The sequence below is a fragment of the Apium graveolens genome, chromosome 5 (genome assembly GCF_009905375.1).
Source record: "Apium graveolens cultivar Ventura chromosome 5, ASM990537v1, whole genome shotgun sequence".
NCBI classification, from domain to species: Eukaryota; Viridiplantae; Streptophyta; class Magnoliopsida; order Apiales; family Apiaceae; genus Apium; species Apium graveolens.
Genome location: NC_133651.1, coordinates 75579667 through 75592059, shown reverse-complemented (window position 1 = coordinate 75592059; position 12393 = coordinate 75579667).

The following is a 12393-nucleotide window of genomic DNA, read 5'->3' as shown; positions in this document are numbered from 1 at the left end:
AGTTTTGTTATCGTGTTGAGTTATCACGTAACTGTTCATACAGCTACGTAGTCTCACCAACAATCTCCCCCTATTTGATTGTTAATCCTAACAAACAAATTAAATAGAGAGGATAACTCAACTAACAACTAGAAAAAGTAATGTACCAGGAATTGTAAATAATGCTACTGGTTTTCTGGATCAAATATTGCATTTCCAGATTTCTTCAGTAACTGAAATGAAAGATGCTTTTTCCTTTATCACTGAACTAATATTTACGTAGTTTCATCTTCATTTCCTTAGTTCTTCAAATCTCTGGCAGATAACACTTCTCAGCCTTGAAGTAATCACCAACAGCTTCTTTTGTACAACCACATTTCCTGTTGAGAAGCGCATATCTCTCTTGCTTCTCCCCCTTTTAGAATCAACTGCTTAAAGGAGATCACCTTCGTCTACCACCTCTCCCGTACAATAGGATCCACAGATAAGAACTAATGGTACCCCTCTTTTGGAAAACAGTTTCTCCCCTTATGAAGAATAGTGATGAACCAAACCACTTCTTCTGATTACTAGAAAATCACCTTGTGTTTACCACATCTCCCATACAATAGGATCCGTAGTTACATACAACAATGGTGTGGTGTAGTGTACATGTGCTTTAGCTTTTTTTCTCCTCCCTGTTATTTCTCCCCCTTAGTTGAGGAATCCTCTAAACTATTACTTAATCTTTTATCTCCCCCTTAGAGAAGGAATGTATGTTGTTGTCTGAAGGAGTTCTCATATGTTACTTGGTTGGGAAAGAAATAACAAGTCAGAGTCTGATTAACCATGTCCCGTTAAATGCTGCAAGAATGACTTCATTGTTGATCATCATGTTCACCAATCTTCCCAACTCCTTATACCTCCCAAATGTGAGATCACCAATTGTTACCAATTGTTAGCTCCCAACTTTTTAGAACCCGAAGTATTCTAATCCAATCTGTAAATGTTAGGTCCCTAAGAGTTAGGTTCCAATCATAAACAAATTTGAGACCCGAAGTATCAAGAACCATGTTTAGGGATAGGGAATGGGATATGGTGTTTCTCTTTCTTCCTCACTGTGAGTGTGTGATTCTATTTGGTGTACCTCACATGTGTTTCACTCTTCTCTCCACTCGTGTTTACACTCATTCTCACAAGTGTATCACTCCTCTTATAGCTCCAAAATCCAGCTGTACCTATAAGAAAAATCACCTTAGCCATCCTTAAGGAGGTCACAAGTGGTGCAATGGGAGTTCGCAAATCCCCATCCTTGTTAGACTCGTCAGATGAATCTGAGTCAAATCTACAAGTTGCTAGTTTCCCTTTGAGGGTTCCAGATTTGACCTCTGGGAAGGTAAATAATGATCCAAAGAATTTAGCATAAAGATCAAAGTTCCCTTCTAATGTCTGTGAAGACATTTCCTTGTGACTCATCAGGTAAATATAAATCATTGTCAACAAGTTGCCGATCTGCACCTATGTCATATCCACTATCGGTAGATGCATCCAAAGGATTTAAGCCTGGGGAGGTAGACACTGACCACTGACATATGGCTATTGGATCAATATCCTCTCCTAACACCTGTAAAGGCAATTGGTCCATTAAAGAACCTTGAACAATCGAATCTAACCTTAAAATGGTCGAAACTCTTGTTTCCGTCAACTCATCCTTTGTGTGTGTAACCTTTCCTTGTGCATCAAGAATTGTTTATGTTTGAGGTGGTGACACTACATCGGATACCCTGGCCGACAGGCAAATTTCAATAGACGCACACTGTTGAGAGGATGAATCTAGTAACTGTTTTTGTGCCTTTTCAGCCATTACATCTTTTTGAGAAGATGTACGGGGGATAGCAGTTGTCTTGTTTTAAATACTACTCATCTTTGTAGGAGACAGAACTACAGGATTGACGTCAGAACCTTCCTTATGTGGTGCACTAAGGCACTTTCTCCCTCACGCTCATTCATACTTCATTTTATTGGTAAGAGAGTGTTGGTTGGTTCTGTTTTTGTGTTTGTCTTTACAGTCTGGGATATAAGTTGTGGGTTTTCAACCTCATGACTATTAAATGAAAGAAGGCCATTGGAGGTTGAACCTGTATCACAGAACATATGGCAATATAGAGATAAAATACACTTAAGATCTTTAATGAATAAAAATTATGCATTTAATATTTTGAGAGAAATGATGTACAATAGTGATTTCAAAAGATTTTAATGAAATAAGAAATCACTAATGTAGAAAAAAGTTTGATTTTCTCCTAAAACTGTTCGAGTGCACAAGTCTGTTTTTATGCCTAAAAAGATAAATGATTTGATAAGACACAAACTGATGACCTAGCAGTTTTAAGAAGAGAAAGAAAGATTTTGTCTTTTAATATGAATGAGTTTTTGTAAAAGCATTGATCACTTAGGGTAAAGTCTAAGCAATTCTCATTCATATCAAAAGCTCCATAATCTATCTTTATAAGATTATAATCAACAAAATTGTTTATTGATAAATAACCTTAATAAGACTGACTATGCTGCTGATTTCAAATTATAGTGAATCTTTCAGATATAGCAACTCATATAAATTCACCAGAACTCAAAATCTCACAATTATCTGCAACAAAATATTAACAATATATCATTGCCCGATACTTGTCAAGTACTTTAGATACCTATAATTATGTTGCATCCTATTTTAAATATTAAACTAAGATATCAATGAATTAAATACCAATTATTTATTAAATAGACATTAGCATTCAATTTCATATATCATATAGTTGTTAACTCCTAACAATTGTAATATCTCAAACAATATTGGTTCGATAAATAAAGCAACATTAACCAACATTGACTTGTTTGTAATCTTAGAAAAATATTATAAGTTCCATATACTTTGATCCATTGAGTATTGCATCTATTATCAAAGTGTTTATGAATTTGCAAATAAGTATAAAAATTATTCTAACTTGACAACATATGATTACTTCTAATAAAGCGATCAAACATTTTAACCATAGTTGTACTTAAGAAGAATTTCTACACTTTCTATATTAGTATAAGTGACTGAAGATAAGCATCGATTACTTAGAGGAGTTCTAAGGTCACAAATACTAATACTTCACAATTATCATAGTTAAACTCTTAACTAAATATCATTAACTGATATAAATCAAGAATTAGCATACAACTAATCATGCTACAATCATGGTTCTGATTTCAGTGAATTCTTGAGATGTGAACATTGCTAAATTCACTAAAACCAAAATCTCATAATTAACTTATAACATACAAGTCACAATCAATATACTAGATAATAATTGTTGACAAATTTAATTATAATCAATCATGATGCTTATTTATTTTAAGTTAGTTTGAATTATGGAGCAAATAAAATCATTGAATTGCTTCAAATTCCATAATCCAAACAACCCAAAATATATATTAAATAAATAAATACTAAATATCTATGAGTTAGATACTAGCACATAAATATTTATAATTATCCTTGAGTAAGCACCAATATGATATATGAGTTATATACATGACAATCACTCTTTGGATAATTAGTAATTTTAGAAATAATTTCTAAGCATATAAAATATTGAGAGTTTTATACACATGACTTAGAAAATACTTCAACTTTCAATATCATTGATTTTAGAAATAAGCATTGATTAACAAAAATTCTAAATAATATCACTCATACTAAAAGTACCACAATTATTTGCACATGATACAAATAACTATGCTGCATATTATTTTAATATGATTCAAATTATGAGACTGATATGGAATGGAATTGTCTACAGTCATATTTAAATCAATTAAAATAGTATTCAAACTTAATGCTATAATATTTGACTACCACAAATGTATATGACATTGTAATCATGATAATCAAGATATTAACACTAAGTACGAGGTACTGGATACTGATAAATTCACAAGTCCTTTAAATATTGAAGATTTAATACTTTTGAAATTATATTAAGAATTCCTTACAGATGGGATTTCCAAATAATGTGCAATAAATGATATCCCACACTTACAAACCAGTCTTAAAAAATTAAGTTTATCAAGTGATTTAATAAATATTTTTCTCAGTAATTCTTTGACTGAAAGACATGCTCTCGAAATAAATGATACCTGGTGTGAAGGTGCCTTGTCATAGAGTGTTCACAGAGTTATTGGATTTGAGGTTGTTTCTTATCATAATAAGAAATCAATCTTCTTTCACGAAGTTGACAGCTTCCTGAGATGCTTCTCCTGTCACTTAGGTTGACAGCGTCAGAGATGCTTCTCCTGTCTTTCTTACAACCTACATAATCTATATCTATATAGCCAAACATGTTAAGCACAATGTCTTTAGGGTACTTTACTCCAAGAGTTGATAGTCCCTTAAGATATCTAATAATCTTGTTAATAGCTATACGATTGGATTCTCTAGGATCCACTTGGAACCTTGCACATTGGCATCTTGAGAACATTACATGTTGTCTTATTAGCATTTGAGTAAAAGAGTGAGCTTTTCATACCTCTATAGCTTTTCATTGTTACTTGAGTTACACTAATCAAGCTTAAGTGGTTCCTGTTGGTAAGTAGTCTTGACATGTTCAGAATCTTCCAAATTTTGCATCTTCAAAAGAACCTTAACTTACTTATATTGCCATCATTCTTTTGGTTTACTTATTCTCCTAAAAGAATTGTTCTTTTGGCATGCTTGAGCTCCTAAAAGAATTATCCTAATGGCTTGCTTGAAGTAATTCCAAAAAGAATTATAACCTTTCCAACATGCTCCTTCACACCTACTCTGCAATAACTTAGCAAATAATCTTGCACAAGTCTTTGTTAGTAGACCAATATATAATATTATCATTATATCACTGCACATATATAACATTATGTTTGTGCCTAGTGATAAGATAGTTATTAATATGATGACTCTACTAGTTCATATTTAACTGTAACTTCAGTTAGAGTGTCATACCATGCCCTTGACGATTTCTTGAATAGTATACTAGTTCATACCAACCTGAAGTGAGCTTGTGAAGAAGAGATATACAAAGTCCAATAGATCTGTAACCGCAAAGTCCATGAACTGTTATACATTGACTACTTCCTTTGACTAACCAACCAGTAGTTCACTTGTACACAACTACTAGAGTCCAATTCCAAGTGTAATGTGCATCAGGTGCCTGATATGTCGTAATATCCTCAAGTCTCGTCATCGGTGCTATCTGTTGGATACTGATTCCTGATAATAACCTAGCATCCAGTTAGGCCTTGTCCCTCATAACAATGCCATTATCATCCAATTTGATTTTTGGTTATCCTTGTACCAATTATAATATTATCACTTGGTTTGGATACCAGCTTCCCTACAATCTGCTTGCTGATTGATTGAGTTCATCTTGCTTTGCAATCACCCAATCAATCCGGATCCATCAGAGCTTCTATAACTTTCTCAGCTTCTTTTTCAAATAGAAAACTAGAGAAATAATCATTCTTACTCAGTAGCCCTGCTAATCATTACTCCACCATCTGGATCTCTTAAGAACTAGACTCTGGGAATAATATTGACATCAAACCCCTTGTCTTAGCAGATATGTTCTTTAGTGTTCTCTGATTTTCAATTTGGTGTTGTGTCTGACTAGTTGATCCTTCTATTGCTCCCCCTAAGCTGTTGTTGGGATTTCCTGAAAATCCTTACCCTTGCTGACTGGCTTCATTGAAATAATGAGTTGTGTTATACACTGCCATTCCATTGCTTGGATATGAATCATCAATACCATTAATTTCTCCTTTAACAGCTTGGTGCATGGAGTTGTTGAATTGTGCACTTAGACTGTCTATCACCACCCGTTGATCAACCACAAATGCCCTGTAGGTTGTAGACTCCAATGAGTAACCATGAAGAATATCCTCACAAGTCTTAGTTGAAAATGCCAAGATCTTCAAACAACTGAAAACATTTCATTGTTTGCTTCTGTAGAATATTCTCTCCAAACACTTTCAGGTTATCCAGTGTTTGCTTCTGTTGGCCATTAACTCATTAGTGGTCTTCATTTATACATCCTGATCGAGGCCTGATCTTACTTGTTGCAAATTATTTTGACTGCTCCAGCCCTTTGGTATTTAGAAAGTTTTATTAGCTTGATATTTCCCTTGTAGCTTTAATCAAGTTTTGGTTCTTCCTTTGTACCACTCCATTTTGACACGGAGCTCTCAGTGCTGAATATGTCTCAAAATATTCTTGATGTTACAGATATTAATCAGAACTATTTCTTGAATTCAGTCCCATTATCTGATCACCAGATCATTTCTTTTACAGTTGCTTCCAGCTAGATCTTCTTTGACGTGATAAATCACCATCTGTGATGTCTTGTCTTGAGAATGCATGAACAACAACTATGTTTGATAAGAGTAGTCAACCACCATCACTGAGGTATATCTTTACTTTGATGTGATGTTGTCTTTGACTTCTCTTCTTGACATGCCTCATATTTATCATCCTTCTGAATTTCAGATGAGGCAGTCCTCTCACTAACCCTTTTTATAAAAGAGTTTCTTGAGTTGATGTTCAATGGTGAGAGCTTCTAATGCCATAGCTAAACTTCTGTCAGATGAAGCTTTATAGTAGAAACCATTAACTTCACCTTTCCTGAGATTCCAGTCTAGCCATGAGCATTCCCTTTTGTTACTCTAAGAAGAGCAAGCTTCTCAACCTTCCTGCTTCAGATGAAACACTAATCCTTCTTTGAATTGACAATTTGTCCTTTGATGTAGAACTGTCTGATAAGAGGATTTGTGCATTGATTTTCCAGCAAGAAAGTTGCTTCAACTGTTATCAATGACTCCAATGATTAATTATTGTCAGTGATAGCAATTGTTGAGTCCATGATGACATTCCTTTTTCTTCATATCTTGTCCCATGATGAGAACCTTTGCTATCATCTCCAAAGATTATTGACGTAAAATAGCTTTTGTTAATCACATTTGATTGTGAGGCTCTTTCTTTGATCATATGCCTTGAGTATGAATTACCAAGAATACATATGAATCAATTAACCTGTATGTCCTGCACTCACAAATGGATTAACATTTCTTGGAACCCAACTTATCAGTTTGGGTCCAGGTGGATTAGAGATTTTATTATAATCAGGGATAACAACAGCTACAACCTTATCATGCTAATTCTCATCTTTGACTGACCATTTTCTCCATTTTAATACCCTTGACAGATTTGTCTCTAGGCTAGGGGAAAATGGTTCCAACCTTACATAAGGAGGACTAGCAGTCTTTGCCCTATTGTAATCTGAAACATTCTTCTTCTATAATTAATGCAAGTACTAAGAGATGCATTTATGGCATAAAAAATTAGCATTGAAATAGAAGTTCATGGCATTCATTCAGAAATATTATGCATAAGAATTAAGCAAGACAGGCATGATACGGAACAAACAGAATTAACAAATAAATCACTAATTTTATCTAGTCCAATCCTGTTGATGAATCTCATCTAGCTATCTCAATCCAATTATAAACTAATACATCTTAACAAACAATTCAGATCAAATGAATAAATCACAATGTGATAGGATAAAGAGAGTAAGCATAAACAAAGATCTTTTATGCTGGAAAAACATTTACCTCACTAAAACAATTAATCATATTCAATAAATATTCAAACACATATTTAAGATCATCTAAAGTAACATGCACAAGTAAACATCAAACCTAGTTACCAGAAAAATAGTCTAGTGAACTAGTTTAACATTATATATGTGTAATGCTATCATGCTTGTGGGAGTGTTAAACATTAAAACACTAAGATCCTATCATGCATTAAATATTGAGAACAAAATATTGCAATGGTTCAAGAAATTGAAACCTGAGATATGTGAGTTGGATCATCTTCAAAGATTTCTATGAAAGCAAGATATTCATTATTCTCGTCATCTGATCCGTCCCAACTCTTTCCCATGCACTATAAGTTTTGACTGGCTGCTTCCCTAAGAAAATATTCCACCTTTGTCTCAACTCTTTAACTGAATCCCAACTTATCCTTGTTTTTCAATCTTCTTGTTCTGTTATAGTAAAACCCCTGATAGTTACTTGACACATATTTCTTGTCATAGCTGTAACTATTAAATCTTGTTAATGTCCCAATCTCAGTCTTGTAGTCATCTCTTGAACTGAATCTGTGAAACTCTCTGTTTCAGAATAGATAGGCTTGATCCTTGGATATACCTTATGTATTCCTTGTGAATCTGATACGAACAAACTTTCCTGACAAGTGAAACACTGCCCTGACGTCCAGTCCCTCAAGTAATTCTACCTAAGCTTCCTTTGATTCATCTATCAATAACTCTTACATTCTGTCCCGAGATTCCAACTATACTGCATGTAACTAAGATATTTGTATGTCCCCACTATTCTCTCTGACCTCCTCAATTCCTTCCTGTATGATCTCATTGATTCCAGGATAAATATAGCGTTGGTATAAACCAATGTGTGACTGTATAATCTGGAATCATAGAATTGTCTTAAAATCTCCGAGAAAAATTATACCCGTAGAAATTTCATTCAATTCCTGCGTCTGAAAACCTAGTGGTATCCTATGGAGTAAGCCTTTGAGGAAGATCCACAATTTTCGTCTGTAGGTCTTGAAATCAGTTCCATTGGAGTAAGAAAACCATTATCTTCAATTTCCGTATTCAGGATTTTTCCGTCTGAATAGCACATGGTCTTCGTTTTCTTCAAAAGATTAAAATCCACTTTAAAAGCCCGAAGGAATCCCGAGTCTACCTTTGATTACCCTTAATTTAATATTTAAGAGAAATTTAAATTTCCAATATTTTTAATTTTCTTAGAAAATAAATTAATCAAAAATAAATATTTACGTAAAATCTAATTTTCAAGAATTTCGAATTTTCTTAAAAATTAAATAAAATGTAAATTATTATTTTAAAAAAAAATTAAATTTAAGAATTTTAAAATTTATTGAAAAATAAATAAATCAGAAATAATTAATTAGGAAAAAAATAAAGTGCTAAATGGCGACCAAGAATAACTCTGTATGGCGACCTCCTCTACAGTTGCTTGGCGACTACAGGTTCTATGGCGACTCAAAACAAGTTGTCAATTGAAGTGCCAAACTTGAACAACTGAGTTTGTAACACCCCCAAATCTGGGCTCGGGGATCCGGGTTGTCACGAGTTCCATTTCCCTTAATAACACCCAATCTTAATAATTAATCAACTACTCTGTACTGTGACCCCACAATAAACACACACACCACACGTTATAGTCTCAGAGATGAACATCCAAAAATAATCACAAGTCATTTTATTCCACAATTATCTGCCAATGCACCTTAAAAGGTTTTCTGAATAAACTTACATTTCTTTGCCATTATTATAATTCATAAATATACATAATCTGATACATCAAAAGTTGAAATCCTAGCCTATTGGTAGTTCCTACCTCAGCTACAGCGACATCAACGCCTATAGGAACTGCATAACGTTTCCTATCCGCTCACGAATTGGGAGCTTGGTCCTGTTCATTTTGTCTATCTGATGTTGTGTGATGAAAGAAGAAAGCAAGGGTGAGCAACAAGCCCACCAAAATAATATGTATAATGATTAACAATATATGAGCCTTCTCATAGTACTCATGAAAGTCTTGGTCAAAAGAAATGAACCAAGTAGATATCTTAATGCGATGAAGTCGCAAAATATTCAGTATATATATATACATATATACTTTTCAAAATATGGGAAGTCCTCTTCCATGCATAATACACACAGAGTTCCAGTGTATAACTGTATAAAAATATCGTTGCAAGGTGATCTCATATATCTAACCTTGTCTCAACGTTTTTCTGAAAATCTTTGTCATGCATAAGATAATCATTTACTAGATATAAGTTTAAAAGATGAAGTTACAAGATACTCCAATATACTTATATCTTTTCCAAATACTACTTGAACTACCAGCGTTCAAGTTATAATTAGTTTCAAAAGTTCATCACACTGATGAGACTACAAGATAAGACTTGAATAGATTCAATCTTTGAAATATTTTGAAGGAAATGAAGTTATGATATACTTCATTAAGTCCCGATATATATACACGTATATATATACATACGTTTCCTGAAAACCTCTGTCATGTAAAGTATGAACAGAATTGCAATATCCAATAAATTTGGAAAGGAAAGAATTTTGGCATAAACCTGATATCTTGCTGATCAGGCAAAGATACCAATAAGTAACCTTTTCTACTAGTAGATGGATGAATCCCCCACCGGTCATCACCCTGGCCACATAAGGACCTTGTGCTGGACCGCCACCCGGCCTCTTACGCGTTGATGGACTGCCACCCAGCCACTTACACTTTAATAGACCGTACCCCGGCCTGTCGCTTATGCCGACTCAATTAGATGGGCTTACTTCCCGAACGTTGGGTAAGTAATCAATTCATTTGTTTTCTCAAAACAGCAACCACGTTGCGAATGTAAAATACACCACAGAGCTGGATCCCCCAGGTTTTGAGCGAGTATTTAAATCCCCTTTGAAAGGAATATCTTAAATATAAAAAAAATGAGTTTTGGGGTCCACTCTAACTTTAAAAAAAATCATTTTGAAGACTCGAAAACATTTTTTTAAGAATGTTTGGAGTACTGCTGATTTATTAAAATAAATCAGTCCCGATATATTAGAAAATATCTGAATATTATTATTTAAATAATATTCTCATATAGATAATCCTTATAAAAATAATCAAAGTAGAAGTTTTAAAACTTATACTTGAAATGGATATTAAATAACCAAAGATATACTTATATGAAAGTACTATCTTTATTTGAATAATCGAAAATAAGTTTGATTGTCGACACCTTATTCTTTAATAAAATAAAGAATATATCTCAGCAAATAATCGGAGTCATAGATCCTCAAATGAATATTCAAATACTATTCAATAAATAAAATAAGCTGAGTCATAAGCCCTGAAATGAATATTCGAAATAATATTCAATAATAAAATAAAGGAGTCATAAGTCCTCGGATGAATATTCGAAATAATATTCAATAATAAAATAAAGTTATCGAATAAACCTTATTCGATTAATAGTTTTGAAAACTATAACCATATATATATAAATATATATATATATAAAATCTACTCGGGATCCTCGACTCCCGGTTTTAGAAAATGTTTTCACCTTTGGGTCCCTATACTAAGGGTATATGCAAATTACTGTTATTCTCTAGCATAGGTATTATCAACTAAACCAACAGATATATATGGCAAGAATACGAAACAGACATGCATATGTACCATATCACATGCTACAATATATCGCAAGAATTTGCTAATATAACCATCATGCATCTATCGCAAGATAATGCATATACATATATACATCACAACAACAGTATAACGGGTAGAAAACTTGCCTGAGCGACTGGGGGTTACGAATGGCTCGGGACGAGTCTGGTAACCTATAAGCAACAAGTAAGTTGGAATTAAACCAAAGTCACTTGTAAATCTATACTCTAACCAACTCAGACTCTAACGCTCGTTTTGCGCTTACTGATTCTCTTAAGTCACTCGAGTCCCCTCGGCTCCACCATTTTTAATAATTTAACCATTACGAGTATTAAGGCGATTCCTTCGCGAGTGTCTTACCAACTTCCTATTACACCCTACATAAATGTTTCATACTTCAATTAGTCCTTTAAGGTCTTTAACCTATGTTTCAAAGTAAGGTGAGGGGTAAGGGTTCGTTCGCGAAACGTCGTTAATTAAAACGACCGTTTCTCCTAAACCGTTCATCGGAATCCAACGAACCACATATCAAAACGAAGCTCGTAACATGAACTATCTAATCATGGCAATGTTCAAAACCTAGAAGTGAGTTCAAGGGTTCTGATGTTAAGAACAAAAACAGTCTACGGTAAATTGGGCATTACGACGGCTATGTTTACGCGATTACCCAATTTTAAACCACTCCAAATCATCTCACAATCAACCCACAATCACAAACCAATCAAAACTCCATCCATACTTTATCATAACAGCCCCAACAACTCATCATTAACAATTTATACTATTCTTTATCATGAATTTAAACTACACTTAAGTTCATTAATCAACAACCAAGATTTACAACTCCAAAAACATCCCAAAACCAACTAATCTCTACATACACAACCATCAAGCCTCTCATGAACTAGAATACTCATATTATGCTCTTAACATTCAATAACAAAGCTTGGTTAAGAGATTATACCTTCCTTGAAGCTTCTTAACACAACACAAGAGCTTTGAATGCCTAAAGAACCTTGATCCTTGCTTGTATAACCTTAAACTTTCATAAAAATTCAAGAA